Here is a 16,344-nt window from a genome sequence, read left to right as displayed (position 1 = left end):
AACCATTATGGAAATCAGAGTGGAGACTCCTTTAAAAACTAGGACAGGAAATTCCATTCAAACCAGCTATCCCCCTACTGAGAGTTTTCCCAGAGGAACTGAAAACATTATATCATAGTGATATATGTGTGCCTATGTTTATAGCAGCACAATTTGTGATAGCCAAATCTTGGAAACAACCAAGATGCCCATCCCCTGAAGAATGGATGAAAAAGATGTGATATTTTTATACAATGGATTATTACTCAGCTATAAAGAATGATAAACTCAAAACCTTTATATTGAAGTGGATGCCACTTGAACATATACTTATAAGTGAAATAAACTGGACACACATGTGTGAATATCGTATAGTTTCCCTAGTATAAGAACTCAAAAGAAGAAATACAAGTAGGAAGGTATAATACAAGTAAAAGGAAAGGAAGATCTCAAGAACTAACTAATCAAAAGAGGGAAAGGAGAAGAGCTAGGAAACATGACAGTGACAAGCCATACAGTTATATTTATGATTTTTTTTCTTTCATGATTGCTAACTGAATGCCTGTCTTCTATGTCTCAGATTTTTGTCCTCAAATGACTAAAATGCCTTTTGCACAAAAGGATGGGCATGAGTCTTTGGAGGGCCAGTGGAGCAATGTTGTCTTTGGTGTCCAGATGTCTCCTCAAAGCCTCATTCATCTCATTGAATTAAGAGAAAGTAGCTGTATATCTATCCTAACTATTTTGTATTTGCATATATATTTTTTTCACTACAGAATGGTCTTTCATTTACATCCCCCCTTTTTTGTTTTGCTTTGTCAGAGATGGGTATTCCACTGCTGTTAGAGAAGTGATATTTGGAGAAGTCTTTAAAGGAACTTTTCATACTTGACACCAGTTCAAATATTGTATGTACTTGAATTCATCAGAATATCCAAATATAGCCCAATAATCTGTAAGAGTTGTGGGTTATCAGCAGAGCTAACAATTGTCAGAAATTGTTGACTTGAGAATTTTACAGCTCAGCATATTAATATAGCACTACTTTTTATACCTCGTGGTTATGTTTTTCTGTTGGATGGTTAAGACCAAATTATAACAAGATCTATATAACTAAAAATGTAACTTTTCTATCTGACAAGGTCAGTCAAATCTCAGGTTTGTTTTGTTTTTTCTGAACCAGGGATTGAACTCAGGCCCTTGAACCTGCCAGAGAAGTGCTTATTCCACTGAGCCATCTCCCTGGCCCACTCCTCAGGATTTACCCTGAAACTATGTAGAGCAGCTTGTAGATATTTTGTCAGTGTCAGCCATGTGGATGAGTCATGGCCATTGTTTACACAAGAGATCATGTATGCATCTTGTGCTGTGAATAACTACTATGAAGACAATAACATGCAATGTATTAATTACTGTAACTGTCCTACTAATCTGTTTTGAAACTGGCATTGCTGTTTCTTTCTCATTAAAATTGTTTTTATTTTTATTTTTTATATTTAAGACAGGGTGTACAGGGTGCACAGAATCTCACTGTGTAGATTGGATTCTTAGTGATCCTTCTGTTTACAGCTTCCCAAGTGCTGGGATTTAAGACATGTGCCACCATGCCCAGTCTCAAAAATGGTCTCAGCGTGCTCTGGGGGTGGGGCAAGCACTGCAGGCCTAGGGATCAAACTCCAGGGCCCCTGCATCTGCCTAAGAAGGCGCTTTAATCAAATGATCTTTTTGGCCAGCCCTTCTCATTAAAATTAATAAAAATTATATAAAAAGCCTCATTTGGTCTTAAGGTGGGATTGTAGAGTTCATGATTGATTCATGGTGCATTGCTTGGATTAAGGGTGTGAGTGATACACCCACCATAAAGTAGGTAGCCTGCATATAATATGATGGTGAAAGAGGCTTGCTTTTTGTTGTCCCTTCCTTTTTGCTCTTGCTATTTTGGGTCATCATAAACTTCTTCCTTCTGCCATGAATCATTCTACATTAGACTCAGCAAAGTAGGGACTGAAACCCCCACAAACTATAAAGGTATAGAAACTGTTCCATTCTTAATTTGGGGTATCAAGTATTTTGTCCCAGCACAATAAAAAAGTAACAAAGACAGCAAAGAAGAAACTTGTTAACAGAGAAATTAGAGGAACCACACCCTTCCCAATAGTAATCAAAAAATGAAATAGGAATCATTTCAACAAAGGAAGTAAAAGATCTACACATTGAAAATGACAGTACTCTGAAAAAAATAGGTTGAAGATGTTATTAGAAAATAGCAAAATACTTCTTGCTCATGGATAGGAAGAACCAACAGAGTAAAAATAGCTACACTTCCAAAATTGTTACACATATTTAATACAATCCTGATAAAAATACCATCAACATAATTCAGAGACCTAGAGAAAATATCCTGATAAATTATTTGGAAATTGAAGAGATCTAGAATAGCAAAGGCAATACTAGGTAACAAAGGCAAAACAAAAGGCATCATAATCCCTGTCTTGAAATTATATTGCAAAAGTACTGTAACAAAATATGCATGGTACTGGCAACAAAACAGGACAGAACATTGGGGAGATAGATTGGAAATCACAGAGTTCCAAACACACTCAGTCACTTTATTTTTGACAAAGGTGCCAAACATGTTCACTGGAAGAAAGAACCTCTTGAACAAATGGTGCTAGAAAACTCAATTTACACATGCCAAAGAGTAAAACTAGATCCATGTGTATCACCATGCACTAAAGTAATGTCAGTGAATGAATGATCGAAGTATAGAAACTGAAAAACTCTAACTCATGGAAGAGAAAGTATTTCTACTTATATCTATAAGTACAAATCTTAAAAACAAAGATGTAGACACTTGATGAATAAAACTCACACTGTACAGAAAATACTTCAAAGAATCAACTGTGATTTAAGTTCATCATAAACATTTTGCACATCAAAAGAAACCACTAACAGAGAAAAGAAATACCACAGGTAGGGAAAATTTTTAACCAACTGTTCCTCAGACAAAGGACTTCTATCAATAATATGTGAGAAACTGAAAAAAAAAATCAGGCTCTCAAATTCAAAGACCCAATCAAAACATGGGCATGTGGGATCAATAATACTTCTCAGATGAACACATTACTGGGAAACAAATACGTGGAAAATGTTCAATAGCAATGCTCATTCTAGAGATAAAAATTGAAACAACGCTGAGATTCTATCTCACCCACGAATGAATGTCCATCATCAAAAAATCAGTCAATAATAAATGCTGGCTGGGCTATGTGGAAAAAGGAACCCTTCTTCACAGTTGGTGGGAGTGCAGAAAGGTACCATCACTGTAGCAATTCCTCATCAATCTAAGATTAGACATCCCAATTGACTCAACTATTACCCTTGTGGGTATTTTTCCAGAAAGACAAAAAACATCATATCACAGTGGCAAAAGTGCACCCATATTTATAATAGAATAATTTGCAATAGGTAAATTTTGGAAACAACCCAAATACCAAGGAATGGACAAAAATGATGTGTTATTTCTGTGCAATGGAGAACATCTCAGCTTTAAAGAAAATAAATTTGAAGTTTTTATATGTAGATGGATACTACCAGGGACTCTAGTCATAAGTGAAACCAATCATACCTACATGTGTAAACACTGTATTGTCTTCCTACTGCAAGAAGCTGAAAGAATAAATAAAATCTGAAAGTTACTTTATTTATTGTGAAGGGGAAAGAAGCTGTTAAAAAAGAAGCAATAACTATGATTGGGGGAAAGGAGACTAGAAGGAAGCGATCCATGTATTAAGAAAATTATCCTTCTAATTTCTTTTACTTCATTGAAAAGAAGGGCTTGTTCTTAGGTTGTTTGATCAATTTTTCTTGCATATATTTTTAATCTGGGGAATTACTTTGAAAAACACCGTATGCAATATATTAATCATTGTTAATTTCCTATTATCTTGTTTGAAATTCTGTATTATTGTTTTTTTCTCCTTAAAGTAAAAAGAATACAGACTTTTTGAGAACACTTTTAAAAATTAAGTAAACTGAGGCAACTATAAAATTTAACAATCAAATATAACAGGTTCTTTTGGGGGATCACATTATTATCAGAGTTAGCATATCATAATATTAAAAAGTGATTTCTAGCATAAAAAAATTCACAAGACACAAAAATAAACAGAAAAGTTTGGTAGCTCACTGGGAACAATTCCCAAAATCTCTTTTATAAGAAGCACAGATTTTTGGGAAAAATTCCCAAAAGCTCTTTTATAAGAATTACTAGACAAAGGTTTAAAATCACTTGTGTTCAAAGAGCTAAAGGAAACTATGTGCAAATAAGTAAAGACAAACCAAGAATAATATATAAAATGGAAGTATCAATATGTAAATAAGAATCATTTTATTGCTTTTTTCTCTTTAAAATAAAAAAAGACAAAAAATTTTTTTTTAAAGAAGCAGTTAGATGGAGCCATGGGACTAGAAGCCACGGGGCAGAGCCAGCCTATTCCATACTGCTGTGCTCAGCCGAGCCCAGATTGAGACCCATAACTACGAGAGCATTCTCAGGAAACAGGTGGCAGCACATAACTGGCGTGAGCTAGTCTGCCTGGAAGACTCTATGTGTATGAGGGGAAGGTGCCCAGGCAGAACGCAGGGGAACTAATTTAAATACAAATTTCCAATTTAAGGTTTTCTTAGTTATACAGGTATAATGTTTGCTTCTATGGTGTAAAGTACAAATGCATTAATTACAAAAGTTTGTCAATTTCTAAATTACACTAGCTGTTATTAGTATTGCTAATTGTTGAACTGTAAATAGGAAACCATATCTGTCTTAAGCACATGTATTCCCTTGGGTATTAGTATTGGGAAATCCTTGGGTAATAACTTCACCAAAGCCCTATAATGAAGGAAAGAGGACCCTGCCAAATGGAAACCAATGTCTCACTTTCAATCTATAGAGAAGACAAAATCTTGCAACACACACAAAATAAGAATCTCTGAGACAGGAGAGATACCAAAAAAGAGACTCTTTACAAAGTGTCTGACTCCAGTGATACAACTACCAACTATCAAATTTTCACAAAAAGGTGTCACAGAAATAAAAATAAAGGTTTCTTTCTTAAACAGAAAATAACCAAAAAAGGGAGAAAAATGAATTCTGAGGCCCAGAGACCACCCAGAAAAAACAGAAGACATCAGCATAAAAGAAATTGAAAGCCAAACATCTGAAATCTCTGAAATAATAGCAACAGAAGTAAACAAACAACTGCAGAAGAGTATGGAGGAAAATTAGATCAGAGATAATCTAACAGGTAAAAAAAGAAATGATAGCTACAATGAAAGAACTACTAAGCATTTCTAAAGAAGACACAAAGAAAAAATAGAGGAGAATAGAAAAGTGATGGAAACTTTGAAAGAGCAATACAAGAAACAGAATCATGAAGAAGATTCAAAGAGATATACAAGAAATTAAAAACTCAATCACAAGTTGGCAAAACTGTTTGAATGCAAGTCAAGATAGAATTTTAGACCTTGAAGACACCATTGCAGCTAGTGAAAAGGTACTGAAAAAATCTCATAAAAACAACTAGGATGCAGGAAATAATAATCTAACATCTGCAAGATGATGCAAAGATGGTCAACATACGGCCAACATGCATCAGTGAGAAAGAGGGATGCAACATAAATCACATAAAGACAATATGGGTACAAGTAATAGCAGAAAGCTTCCCAAATATGGGGAAACAATCTGCCATTCTGGTAAGTGAGGCATATATAACTCCAAATAATATCAACCTAATTAAAACTACACCCAGACACATAATAGTCAAGATTCCAGAAATTCAGCACTAGAAAGGCATACTAAAAGCCACTAGAGAGAAGAAACAGATCACATTTAAAGGAAGACCCATCAGAATTACAGCAGACAAACCTCACAAACCGTTAAGTCAAGAACAGCATGGAGCAAAGTACTTCAAGTCCTCCAAGAAAACAAATTCCAACCTAGAATGATATACCATGCAAAACTCTCTTTCAGCTTTAATAGAGAAGTGAAATACTTCAATGACAAAAAACAGCAAAAGAATACATGGTGACCAAAACGGTCCTACAAAGAATACTAAAATATATTCTAGAAGAGGATCAAAATATCAACAATTCTAAGAATAATAACAAAAAGAAACCACCAAATACGGCAAGCTGTTAAACAAAGGATAAAAATAGGGAACCAATGACAGGAAAATAGCATGATAAACATAAGTCAGTATGTATCAATTAAAACCACCAATGTCAGTGGACTCAATTTACCAATTAAAAGAAATAAACTGGCAGAGTGGATTAAGAAACTAAATCCAACAATATGCTGTATATAAGAAACACATTTAGCTCATAAAGAAATTCATAGGCTGAAAGTCAAAGGAAGCCCTGGTACCTCAGAAAAAAACAGGGGTAGCTATTCTACTCACAGACAATCTGGACTTCAAACCAAGAATGATGAAACAAGAGGAAGAAGGTAACTATATATTGGGTAGCGGAAAAATCAAGAGAAGAAAATAACAGTCATGAAAATGTAGGTACCAAATACGGGAGAACCCAACTATGTAAGACAAATGTTCAAAGACATGAAAAATATAACTAATATCACAATCTTAACAAGGGACTCTAACACCCTCTTATGTCAACAAGATAGGTCAAGAAGACAAAACATTAGCAAAGAGGTAGCAGAACTGAACCAAACCATTGAACAAATGGACTTAGTGGACATATACAGAGTGTTGCATCCAGCAACATCTGAAAACACATTATTTTCAGCTTGGCATGGGGCATTTTGTAAGATAGACCACATACTAGTCCATAGGTCATGCTTAAGGTATATATGCAAGAAAACAGAAATTAGGCCATGCATATTGTCTGACCACAGTGCAATGGAACTGGAAAATTAATGACAAAAGAAAACACCAAAAACTCATAAACATACTGAAATTAAATAACACTCTCCTCAGCAACCAATGGGTTACAGATTAAATTAAAAAAGAAATGAAACTGTATCTACAATCCAGTGAAAAGTCACTCACAAGTTACAGGTTTTATGGGATGCAATGAAAGCAGTTCATAGAGGGAAATTGAACTCACACATTAGGAAAACAGAGTGATAACAAATAAATACCTAATACTGTACTTCAAGCTTCTAGAAAAAGAGGAGCAAACTAAACCCAAAGCCCAAAGATGGGAGGAAATCATCAATATTAGAGCAGAAATTAATGCAACTGAGACAAAGAAAACAATACAAAGAATCAATGAATCAAAAAAGATGGTTCTTTGAAAGATTAAGTAAAACTGATAAAACCCTTGCTAACCTCATCAAAAAGAGGAAAGAAAATATTCAAATTCAAGCAATAAGGAACCCTCCAGAGCCAGCTCAGGCCTGATGTGTGAGAGGGACCTTTCATTCCAATGTGCCTGCCAGACCCCTCCAACACCAGCCCAGGCCTGGCCTGTGTGTGTGTGTGAGCTTTTGTGCCACGGGGCCTGCTGGACCCCTTCAGACCCAGCCCAGGCCCAGCGTGTGAGTGAGACCCTCTACTCTGCTGTGCCAGCTGGAACCCTGAAGACCCACTCCAGGCCCAGCATACAGGCCTAGTGTGAAACTCTCCAGCTGATATAATTGTAGAGAGGCTAGGGGCCAGAACCACCCAGCTAATCCAGGAACACAACATCTTGCCAGAGGGCACAATGGGTTCACTTGCACGGGTTGCAGTAGGAAAAAGCTGAACACAGCAGCCAGACCCAAGGCAGGCACATTGGGACAAGTTCAAATTTTGCAGATTAGGACCCGGTAGGCTGAGACACTTTGCTAGACACAGATCTATGAGAGCATCCTCCCTTTTTGTCTCTTGACTAAGAGAGGGGGCAAAAGGTAACTGGGGTGAACTACTCTGGAAAACCCCAAGTACATCAAGGGGACATGATCAGACAGAACTTAGGGAAACTAACTTAAATACAAATTCCTAATTTAATATCAGCTTACCAATACAGTCATAATGCTTGCTCTTACTGTCTAAAATACAAACACATTAGTTACAAAAGTTTGTCAACTGCTATATATCACTACCAATTATTAGTGTTCCTAATTGTACTTCTTTTTTTTTTTTTTGCAGTAACTGGGATGGAACTCAGGACCCTGCACTTGCCAGGCAAACACTTATTTTGCTGAGCTATCTCCCCAGACCTCTCTAATTGTACTTCTGTAAATACAAAACTATAACTGCCTTAACCACATAATCTCTCTTGGGTAAGAATTTCAGTAGGTGCTAAGGTTATAACTGCATCAAAGCTCTACACAAAAAAATCAGAGGACAGTGCTATATAAAACAACAAAGAGAAGGAAGAAAATGCAATCTCAGGCCCTGAGACCATCCAGAATAAGTGCAGGAGACACTAGTATAGAAAAAAATTTGGAATCACACAGTTGAAATATCTGAATTAATAGCATCTGAAGTAAAGAAGCAACTGCAGAAAGGCATCGAGGAAATCAGATCAGAAATAACCTCTGAAATAAAAAAGAAAAGATAACTGTAATGAAAGAATTAATAACTATTTCCAAAGAAGACACTGATAAAATAAAATAAAAAATTAGATGAGAATACAAAAATGATGAAATCACTGAATGAGTAATATAGGAAAGAAATAGATCACAGAACTTAAAATCTCAAGCACAACCTGGAAAAACCATTTGAAGGAAAGTGAACTCAGAGGTTCAGGTCTTGAAGACACCATCGCAGCTAGTTCAAAGATATGAAAAGATCTCTCTAGGAAAAATAATTCAACATCTGCAAGACAATGAAAAGATGAACAACATGAGACTAATAGTCATCAATGAGAAAGGAGTAAATACAAATGATATTAAAAGCATATGGGCAGAAATAATAGCAGAGAACTTCCTAAATATGGGGAAACAATCTGACACTCAGGTAAGCAAAGCATATAGGACTCCAAATAACATCAACTGAATTAAAAACACACCCAAACATATAATAGTTAATATCCCAGAAATCCAGCACAAGAACAACATACTAAAAGCTGCTAGAGAAAAGAAACAGATCATAATTAAAGGAAAACACATTAGAATAATGGCACACTTCTCTTCACAACATTGAAGTCAAGAAAGCATGGAGCAGAGTACTGCAAGTCCTCTATGAAAATACATTCCAGCCCAGACTACTATACCCTGCAAAACTCTCTTTAAGTTTGATGGAGAAGTGAAATGCTTCCATGACAAAGAACAACTAAAGAATTTCATGATGACAAAGCCAACCCTACACAGACTACTAAAAGATATTCTAAGGGGCTGGAATGTAGTTTAGCAGCATAAGCACTTGCCTGGCTAGCACAAGGTCTTTGTTCAATCCCCAGTACCACAAACAAAAAAAGCAAAAATAAAACGATACATAATAAAAAATAAAAAGATATTCTAGATAGGGACCAAAATGACCAGAACTGGAATGACCAAAATGAAAGAGATTGGAAAGAACCTAGCAAACAGGGCAAACAATTAAACACAGGAGAAAAAAGTGTAAACAGTAGCAGGTAAATATCATGTCAGTCATAAGTCAATGCATCTCAAGTGTAACCATCAATGTATATGGAATCAGTTTACAGTTAAAATAAACAGAATTGCTCAGTGGATTAAGAAGCAAAATCCAACAATAAAGAAATTCATAGGCTGAAAGTCAAAGGATGGAAAACAATACTACATGCCCCAGCACCTCAGCAAAAAGCAGAGGTAGCAATATTGTGTGAAGAGAGTCTCAAATTAAAACCAAGAATGAACAAATGGAATAAAGAAGGCCACTGCACACTTTCAAAAGGAAGAGACAACACTTATAAATATGTACAAAATGAACAAGGGAACACCAACTACATAAGACAAATCTTAATCGGCATGAAAAATCTAATATCCAATATCACAAAATTAACAGGAGACATTAACACCTCGTTATCACAGAAAAATAGAACAAGCAGATGAAAAATGAAAAAAGTAGCAGAATTTAACCAGAACTTGGAAAAAATAAGACTTAGAGGACCGGTATAGAGTGTTCCACCAAAGCACAACTGAATACACCTTTTTTTCAGGTGCACAAGGGACATTTTCTTTTTCTTTTTAATTTTTTTTATTATTATTTTTTAAATTCACAGCTGAGGTATGAATAGTTGAATGAAAATTAGAGATAATAGGCCACTGTATTTATTTTTTAAATAAAATTTTATTCTTACATGTATAACAGATGCCAAGAACACACTTCACTGTAGTTATAGGTGTCAAGAGATGTTATGACAGGGCATCCAGATATCTGAATAGGAATGGAATCCAGGGTCACCATCATTGTACACACAAGGAACAGTTTATTTTTTGCCAGATTTTTTAATTCCACCTGTGGCCAGGGGGCCCTTTCCCACAGCCTTCGTTTTTAGCTCCTCAAGTTTCTTCTGTTCTTCCTTTTGCTTCTGTGTGAATGCTCTATCTTCCTTGTCTATCTCCTTGGCCTGTTTCTTGGGCTGCTTCAAGGGCTTCTTCTTGCCACCTTCATGGCCAGACATGGTTCCAGCAAACCTTCCAGAGCCGAGCTCAGAAGCCAGTGACCCCAAAATTCTTTAATATCCTTAATCATGAAAAGGTTGAGAGTGTTCCTTTTATTCATGGACATGGCCTTAAATGTGGTGGAGACTACATCTTGAATTATGGATTTATATTTGTGAAGGCTTTCAGCTGCAATGTGTAAGTTTTTTTGTTATACTTATGACATCTTTGCTTGACCATCTCTTAAACATGAGACTAGTCTACCAAAACTGAGTAGATGTTTTCATTTCTCTAGGTTTTTTACGCTACTCTGGATCAAATCCACCATGGGAAGCATCCTCTGAAGAGGTCAACCACCAACATTCTCAAAGAAACACAGGAGAAAGTTTACAGCCTACCCTATGTTCCCAATACCGTGAGTCCACCTCTTGATCTTGCTTTGTGCTCTACAGTGGCTCTGCTTGTGTTTTTGTATGTTGTGATCTGCTTTTATCATGGTAGACTCAAAATCCCTACGTTTATGTTGAAGTTTCTCATGTGGTAGATGCTGGAAATTGCCTGGTTCCAGTCAGCAGTTTGTACATTCATGTTTTCCTCTCTCTGTCACTGTCTTTCTAGCTTCCAGTGTTGTGTTTGGGTGGGTCTGCAGGACTCCCAAGAGGGTGGTAGAAGCTCTTACTCAGATGGCAGGCTATACTGGGTCTGGACAGCCAGGGGAGGTCTGGATAACAAGGGAAAAGGCCTCTTTTGTGGCGGGCCTGGGCTTGGAGCAGTGGGCGGGTGCAGGACAGAGCAGAAGCTCTTCCCCTCACTCGCAGGGCCTGGGGGGAACATATATTGGGACATTTTCTAAGATAGACCACATACTAGTCCACAGGTCATGCTTAAGTATATGGATGAAAACAGAAACTATCCAATGCATATTATCTGAGCACAGTGCAATGAAACTGGAAACAACTGACAAAAGGAAGCACAAAAAACCACATAAATACATGGAAATTAAACAACAACGTCCTCAGCATCCAATGGTTTATAGATGAAATTAAGCAATGTCTTCAATACAATGACAATTCAAGCACAACTTACCATAATTATTGCAATCCAATGAAAGCAGTTCTTAGGAATTTATGCCTGTGAACTCCAACATTAGGAAAACAATGGGAACAATTATATAGCCTAATGCTGCACCTCAAACATCTAGAAAAAGAAGAGCAAACCAAATAGCCTAAAGAAAGAAGGAAATTATAAAGATTAGAGCTTAAATTAATTCATTTCAGATGAAGAAAACAATATGAAGAATTAACGAATCAAAAAGCTGGTTCATTGAAAGATTAAATAAAATTGATAAGACCCTAGCTAACCGCATCAAAAAGAGGAAAGGAAAAACTCAAATTCATGCAATAAGGAATGAAAAGGGTGAAATTACCACAGCCCCAGTGGAAACTCAGAAGATCATCATAGCTACTTTGAGAATCTTTACTCTCACAAAATTCAAGACCAACAAGAAATGGATAGATTCCTAGAAAGGTACAAATTACCAAAACTGAATCAAGAAGATATAAGAACTCTCAATAACCCAATATCAGCAAAAGAAATTCAAAATGTACTAAAAAACATACCACCAAAGAAAAATGCAGGTCAAGATGGATTCACAGCTGAATTCTACAAGAAAATTTCAGAAGATATAATGTCAATACTCCTCAAACTCTTCAATGAAATTGAAAAGGAAACAATCGTAACAAAACCTTTCCTGGAGGCAAGTGTTATATTCATATGAAAACCAGGGAAAGATGCAACTAAAAAGGGGAACTATAGGCCAATCTCTCTCATGAAAATATCCTCAAAAATTCCTAGCAAATAGAATACAGCAAATCACCAAGAAGACCATATATCATGGCCAGGTAGGATTGATTCCAGGGATGCAAATGTGGTTTAATGTAAGCAGATTTATAAATGTAATACACTATATAAATAGAGCCAAATCCAAAAACCATGTGATCATCTCAATTGATGCAGAAAAGGTTTTTGAAAAAGACCAACACTCATTCATCTTAAAAGGCCTATGGAAAATTGGAATAAATGGCATATACCTCAATCTGATGAAAGCCATTTATGACAACCCAATTGGAAACGTAATTCTATTTTTTTATTTTTAGAATAAAATGTGAGAAACAAATATCAATGAGACAGTTTCAAAACTGATTAATAGGACAGTTTCAATAATTAATAGATTGTACATTGTTATCTTCTTAGTGATTATCCATAGTACAAGATGCAGACAGAATATCCTGTACAAACCCTATTAGTACAAATCTTACTTCTCATTGAATTAAGCTAAAGTAGCTGTATATCTATCCTAACTATTCTTCGTATACAGATACAAAATGTTCCTTCCTTTGTATCTCCTTTTTTTGTGTAGTCTTGTCAGACATGGGTATTCCTTTGGTATCTAAATACTATAGGTGTGTGAATTCAGCAAAATAATCCAACACAGGCCAGCAGTCCACAATAGTAGTGGGTTATCCACAGAAGTTGTTGACTTGAGCCTTTTACAGCTCAGCATATTAATATGGCTTCACTTTATGTACTTCCTTTTTATATTTTTCTGCTGAATGGTTAAGACCAAGATAAAGGAAGACGTGTACAACAATAAATGTAACTCTTAGATCTGATAAGGTCAGTGAAATACCTTCAGCATTTATCCTGTAACTGTGTATCACATTGTGCAGATCCTTTGTCAGTTTCAGCCATGTGGATGAGACATGGCCTTGCTTGACCAATTTGCTCCCCGTGAAAGCCTGAGAGAATGTCTTCTCTCCATGTGACTCTCCTTAGGCACACTCTACATCATTGATCATGTTGCTCTGTGGCCCCATAATCTCCTTGATCAGAAAATTTGGGACACCACTGAGTTACATGATGTTACAGTATAGGTTCTCCTATGTCCTGAGTCCTCACTGACCTTGAAAGGCTAGGGTCAAAATGTTGGATGTCCTTACAGCCCTTGTATTTCTCTAATTTTTGGTCTGTAAACATAGGTTGTTCACCCTCCAGGAGAGAAGCTTATTATTACCCTACATCTTATGCAGTTGGGTTTAACTTCACTATCTGTCTGAATATCAAACATCTTAGGCATAACATGGAACAGGTATTTTCCATCTAGTACTGAGCAAACAAAATTCTAAACCGGAAAAAATTAAATCTTTACTGTCATTCGTGTACAAACAAGGACGTCCCCTATCTCCACTCCTAGTCAATATAGATCTGGAATCGTTAGCTACAGCCATTGGACAAGAGAGAGAAATAAAAGGAATAAGAATAGGTAAAGAAGAAGTTAAACTATTGTAATTTGCAATGACATGATACTCTACTTAGAAGACCCCAAAAACTACACCAAGACGCTTCTAGAATTGATACAGAAATTCAGCAGCATAGCAGGCTGCAAAGTCAATACCGAAATGCCAAAAGCATTCCTCTACACGGATAAGAAACAAATTGAGAGGGAAAATAGAGAAACAATACCTTTTACCATAGCACCACGGAAAATGAAATGCCTTGGAATTAATCTAACTAAAGAAATCAAAAATATTTTCAAGGAAAATTACAGTACTCTGAAAAAAAAGATCATAGAGCCCTGCTCCTCTATAGAAAGAAGTAACTTTGTGAAGATGGCCGTACTCTCAAAATTGTTATACAGATTGAATGCAATCTCTATCAAAATACCACCAACATACTTCACAAACCTAGAGAAATCATTCCTAAAATTTATTTGGACCCAGAAAATACGTAGAATAGCAAGGTAATGCAGGCAATAAAGGCAAGGCAGAAGGCATTACAATTCCTGACTTGAAAATATACAATCAACCTACTGTAATAAAATCAGCATGGTATTGTCACAAAATGAGCCTGTGGATAAGAGAATAGATTAGCAGTTGCAGAAACTATTACAAACACATTCAGACAATGTGTCTTTAATAAAGGTGCCAGATATGCTTACTGGAGGAAAGATATCCTCTTTAACAAATTGTGTTGTAAACACTGGCTCTCTACATGCCAAAAACTAAAACTGGGCCCAGGTCTATCACCGTGCACTAAACTAAAATAAAATTGGATTAAAGATCTATACATTATGACAGAAACACTAAATCTCCTGGAACAGAAAGTAGGAGGAACTCACGGGGTAGGCAAACATTACATGAACAAAAATCACATTGTACGGGTAATACTTAAAGAATTATCAACTTGGACCTCCTCTTTTTCAGAAGTTTTTGCACATCAAAGGAAATGACCAACAGAGTGAAAAGATAACCTCAAATGTGGAAAAAATCTTAACTAATAATGACTCAGATGAAAGTCTTCTCTCTAGAATTTATAAAGAACTAAAAAACATTACACCCCAAAATTTAAATACCCAATACAGAAATGGGCATCTGAGATGCACACACTCTTCAGAGCAATAAATTCTAGAAGCTAATAAATACATGAATCAATGCTCTACATCACTAGCCATCTGTGAAATGGAAATTATAACAACAATGAGATACCGTCTCACTCCAGAAAGAATGGCTATCATACAGAAATCAACCAACAACAAATATTGGAGACGCTGTTGGGAAAAAGGAAACCTTCTTCATTGCTGGTGGGAATGTAGACTGGTGCAACCATTATGGAAATCAGTGTGCAGTCTCCTTAGAAATCTAAGACTGGAAATCCCATTCAATCTAGTTTTCCCTGTACTGGGAATTTTCCCAAAAGAACTGAAAATATCATATCATAGTGATATATGTGCACCTATATTTATAGCATCACAATCTGTGATAAGCAAATCTTGTAAGCAACTTATATGCCCATCACTTGAGGAATGTATGGAAAGGTTGTGGTGTTTTTATACAATGGAGTATTACTGAGGTATAAAGAATGATAAACTTGAAGCCTTTATATATAAGTGGATGCAAAGAGAAGATATACTCATAAGTGAAAAGAAACAGACCTACATGTGTAAATATTGTAAAGTCTCTGTAGTGTAAGAAATGAAAACAAAAAATAAAAATTAAATGGTATAACACAATTAAATGGAAAGTGAGCACTTAAGGATTAAACAATGAAGAGAGGGCATGAAGAAAAGTTAGGAAACATGGTAAAGGGAAAACCATACATTTATATACACAAGATGGTTAAGATCCAGAGAATCTCCACCACGATTTTGAAACTAGCAGTAAATTGGTAGGATTCTCATTCTAACTAAATATGCTGATACCTGTGAACAAAGCAACTGCATTCAGGATAGCAACATGTAGTATTAGGGCTATGCTTTCTGTCTGTCATTCTGGTCTTCTAAATGCATACTGTTTCTAATATCATATCAATTTTTGTTATATGCTCTCTCAAATAAATGTTTGTTTAAAAAATAGATGAGCTATCCAGATTGCTTACATTGGCAAAAGATCTACAAACTGTTGTACAGGGTTCCAGGGTAAATTCCAAGGGGATTGGATTGACCTTGTGAGATGTAAAAGTTACATTTTTTGTTATAAAGACCTTGCTTCAATTTGGTCTTATCTATCCACCATAAAAGTATAAGCATGAGGTATAAAAAGTAAACATCTATTAATATGCTGAGCTGTAAAAGGCTCAAGTCAGTAACTTCTTTCTTTTTTATTAATTTTATTGAGAATGAAATAGTAGTGAGATAGTTTCAAAACAAGTTAGGATAGTTACAATAATTAATATCTTGCATATTTTTGTCTTCCTAAGTGTTATTCATAGTACAAGATGCAGGCATGATATCTTGTCTA

At 35.8% G+C, this 16,344-nt stretch overlaps 1 protein-coding gene across 1 annotated transcript in view; it reads right to left on the bottom strand.

Annotated features, from left to right (window-relative positions):
• Zc3h12b (zinc finger CCCH-type containing 12B) overlaps positions 1-16,344 on the bottom strand; it is a 173,124-nt gene that overhangs the window by 147,148 nt on the left and 9,632 nt on the right. The gene's annotated exons all lie outside the window — the stretch shown is intronic.

The sequence above is a fragment of the Octodon degus genome, unplaced genomic scaffold, assembly GCF_000260255.1.
Source record: "Octodon degus isolate 3935 unplaced genomic scaffold, OctDeg1.0 scaffold00211, whole genome shotgun sequence".
Classification (NCBI taxonomy): Eukaryota; Metazoa; Chordata; class Mammalia; order Rodentia; family Octodontidae; genus Octodon; species Octodon degus.
Note: the sequence above shows the minus strand (reverse complement) of the source record. Positions and strands in the feature narration are given on the sequence as shown.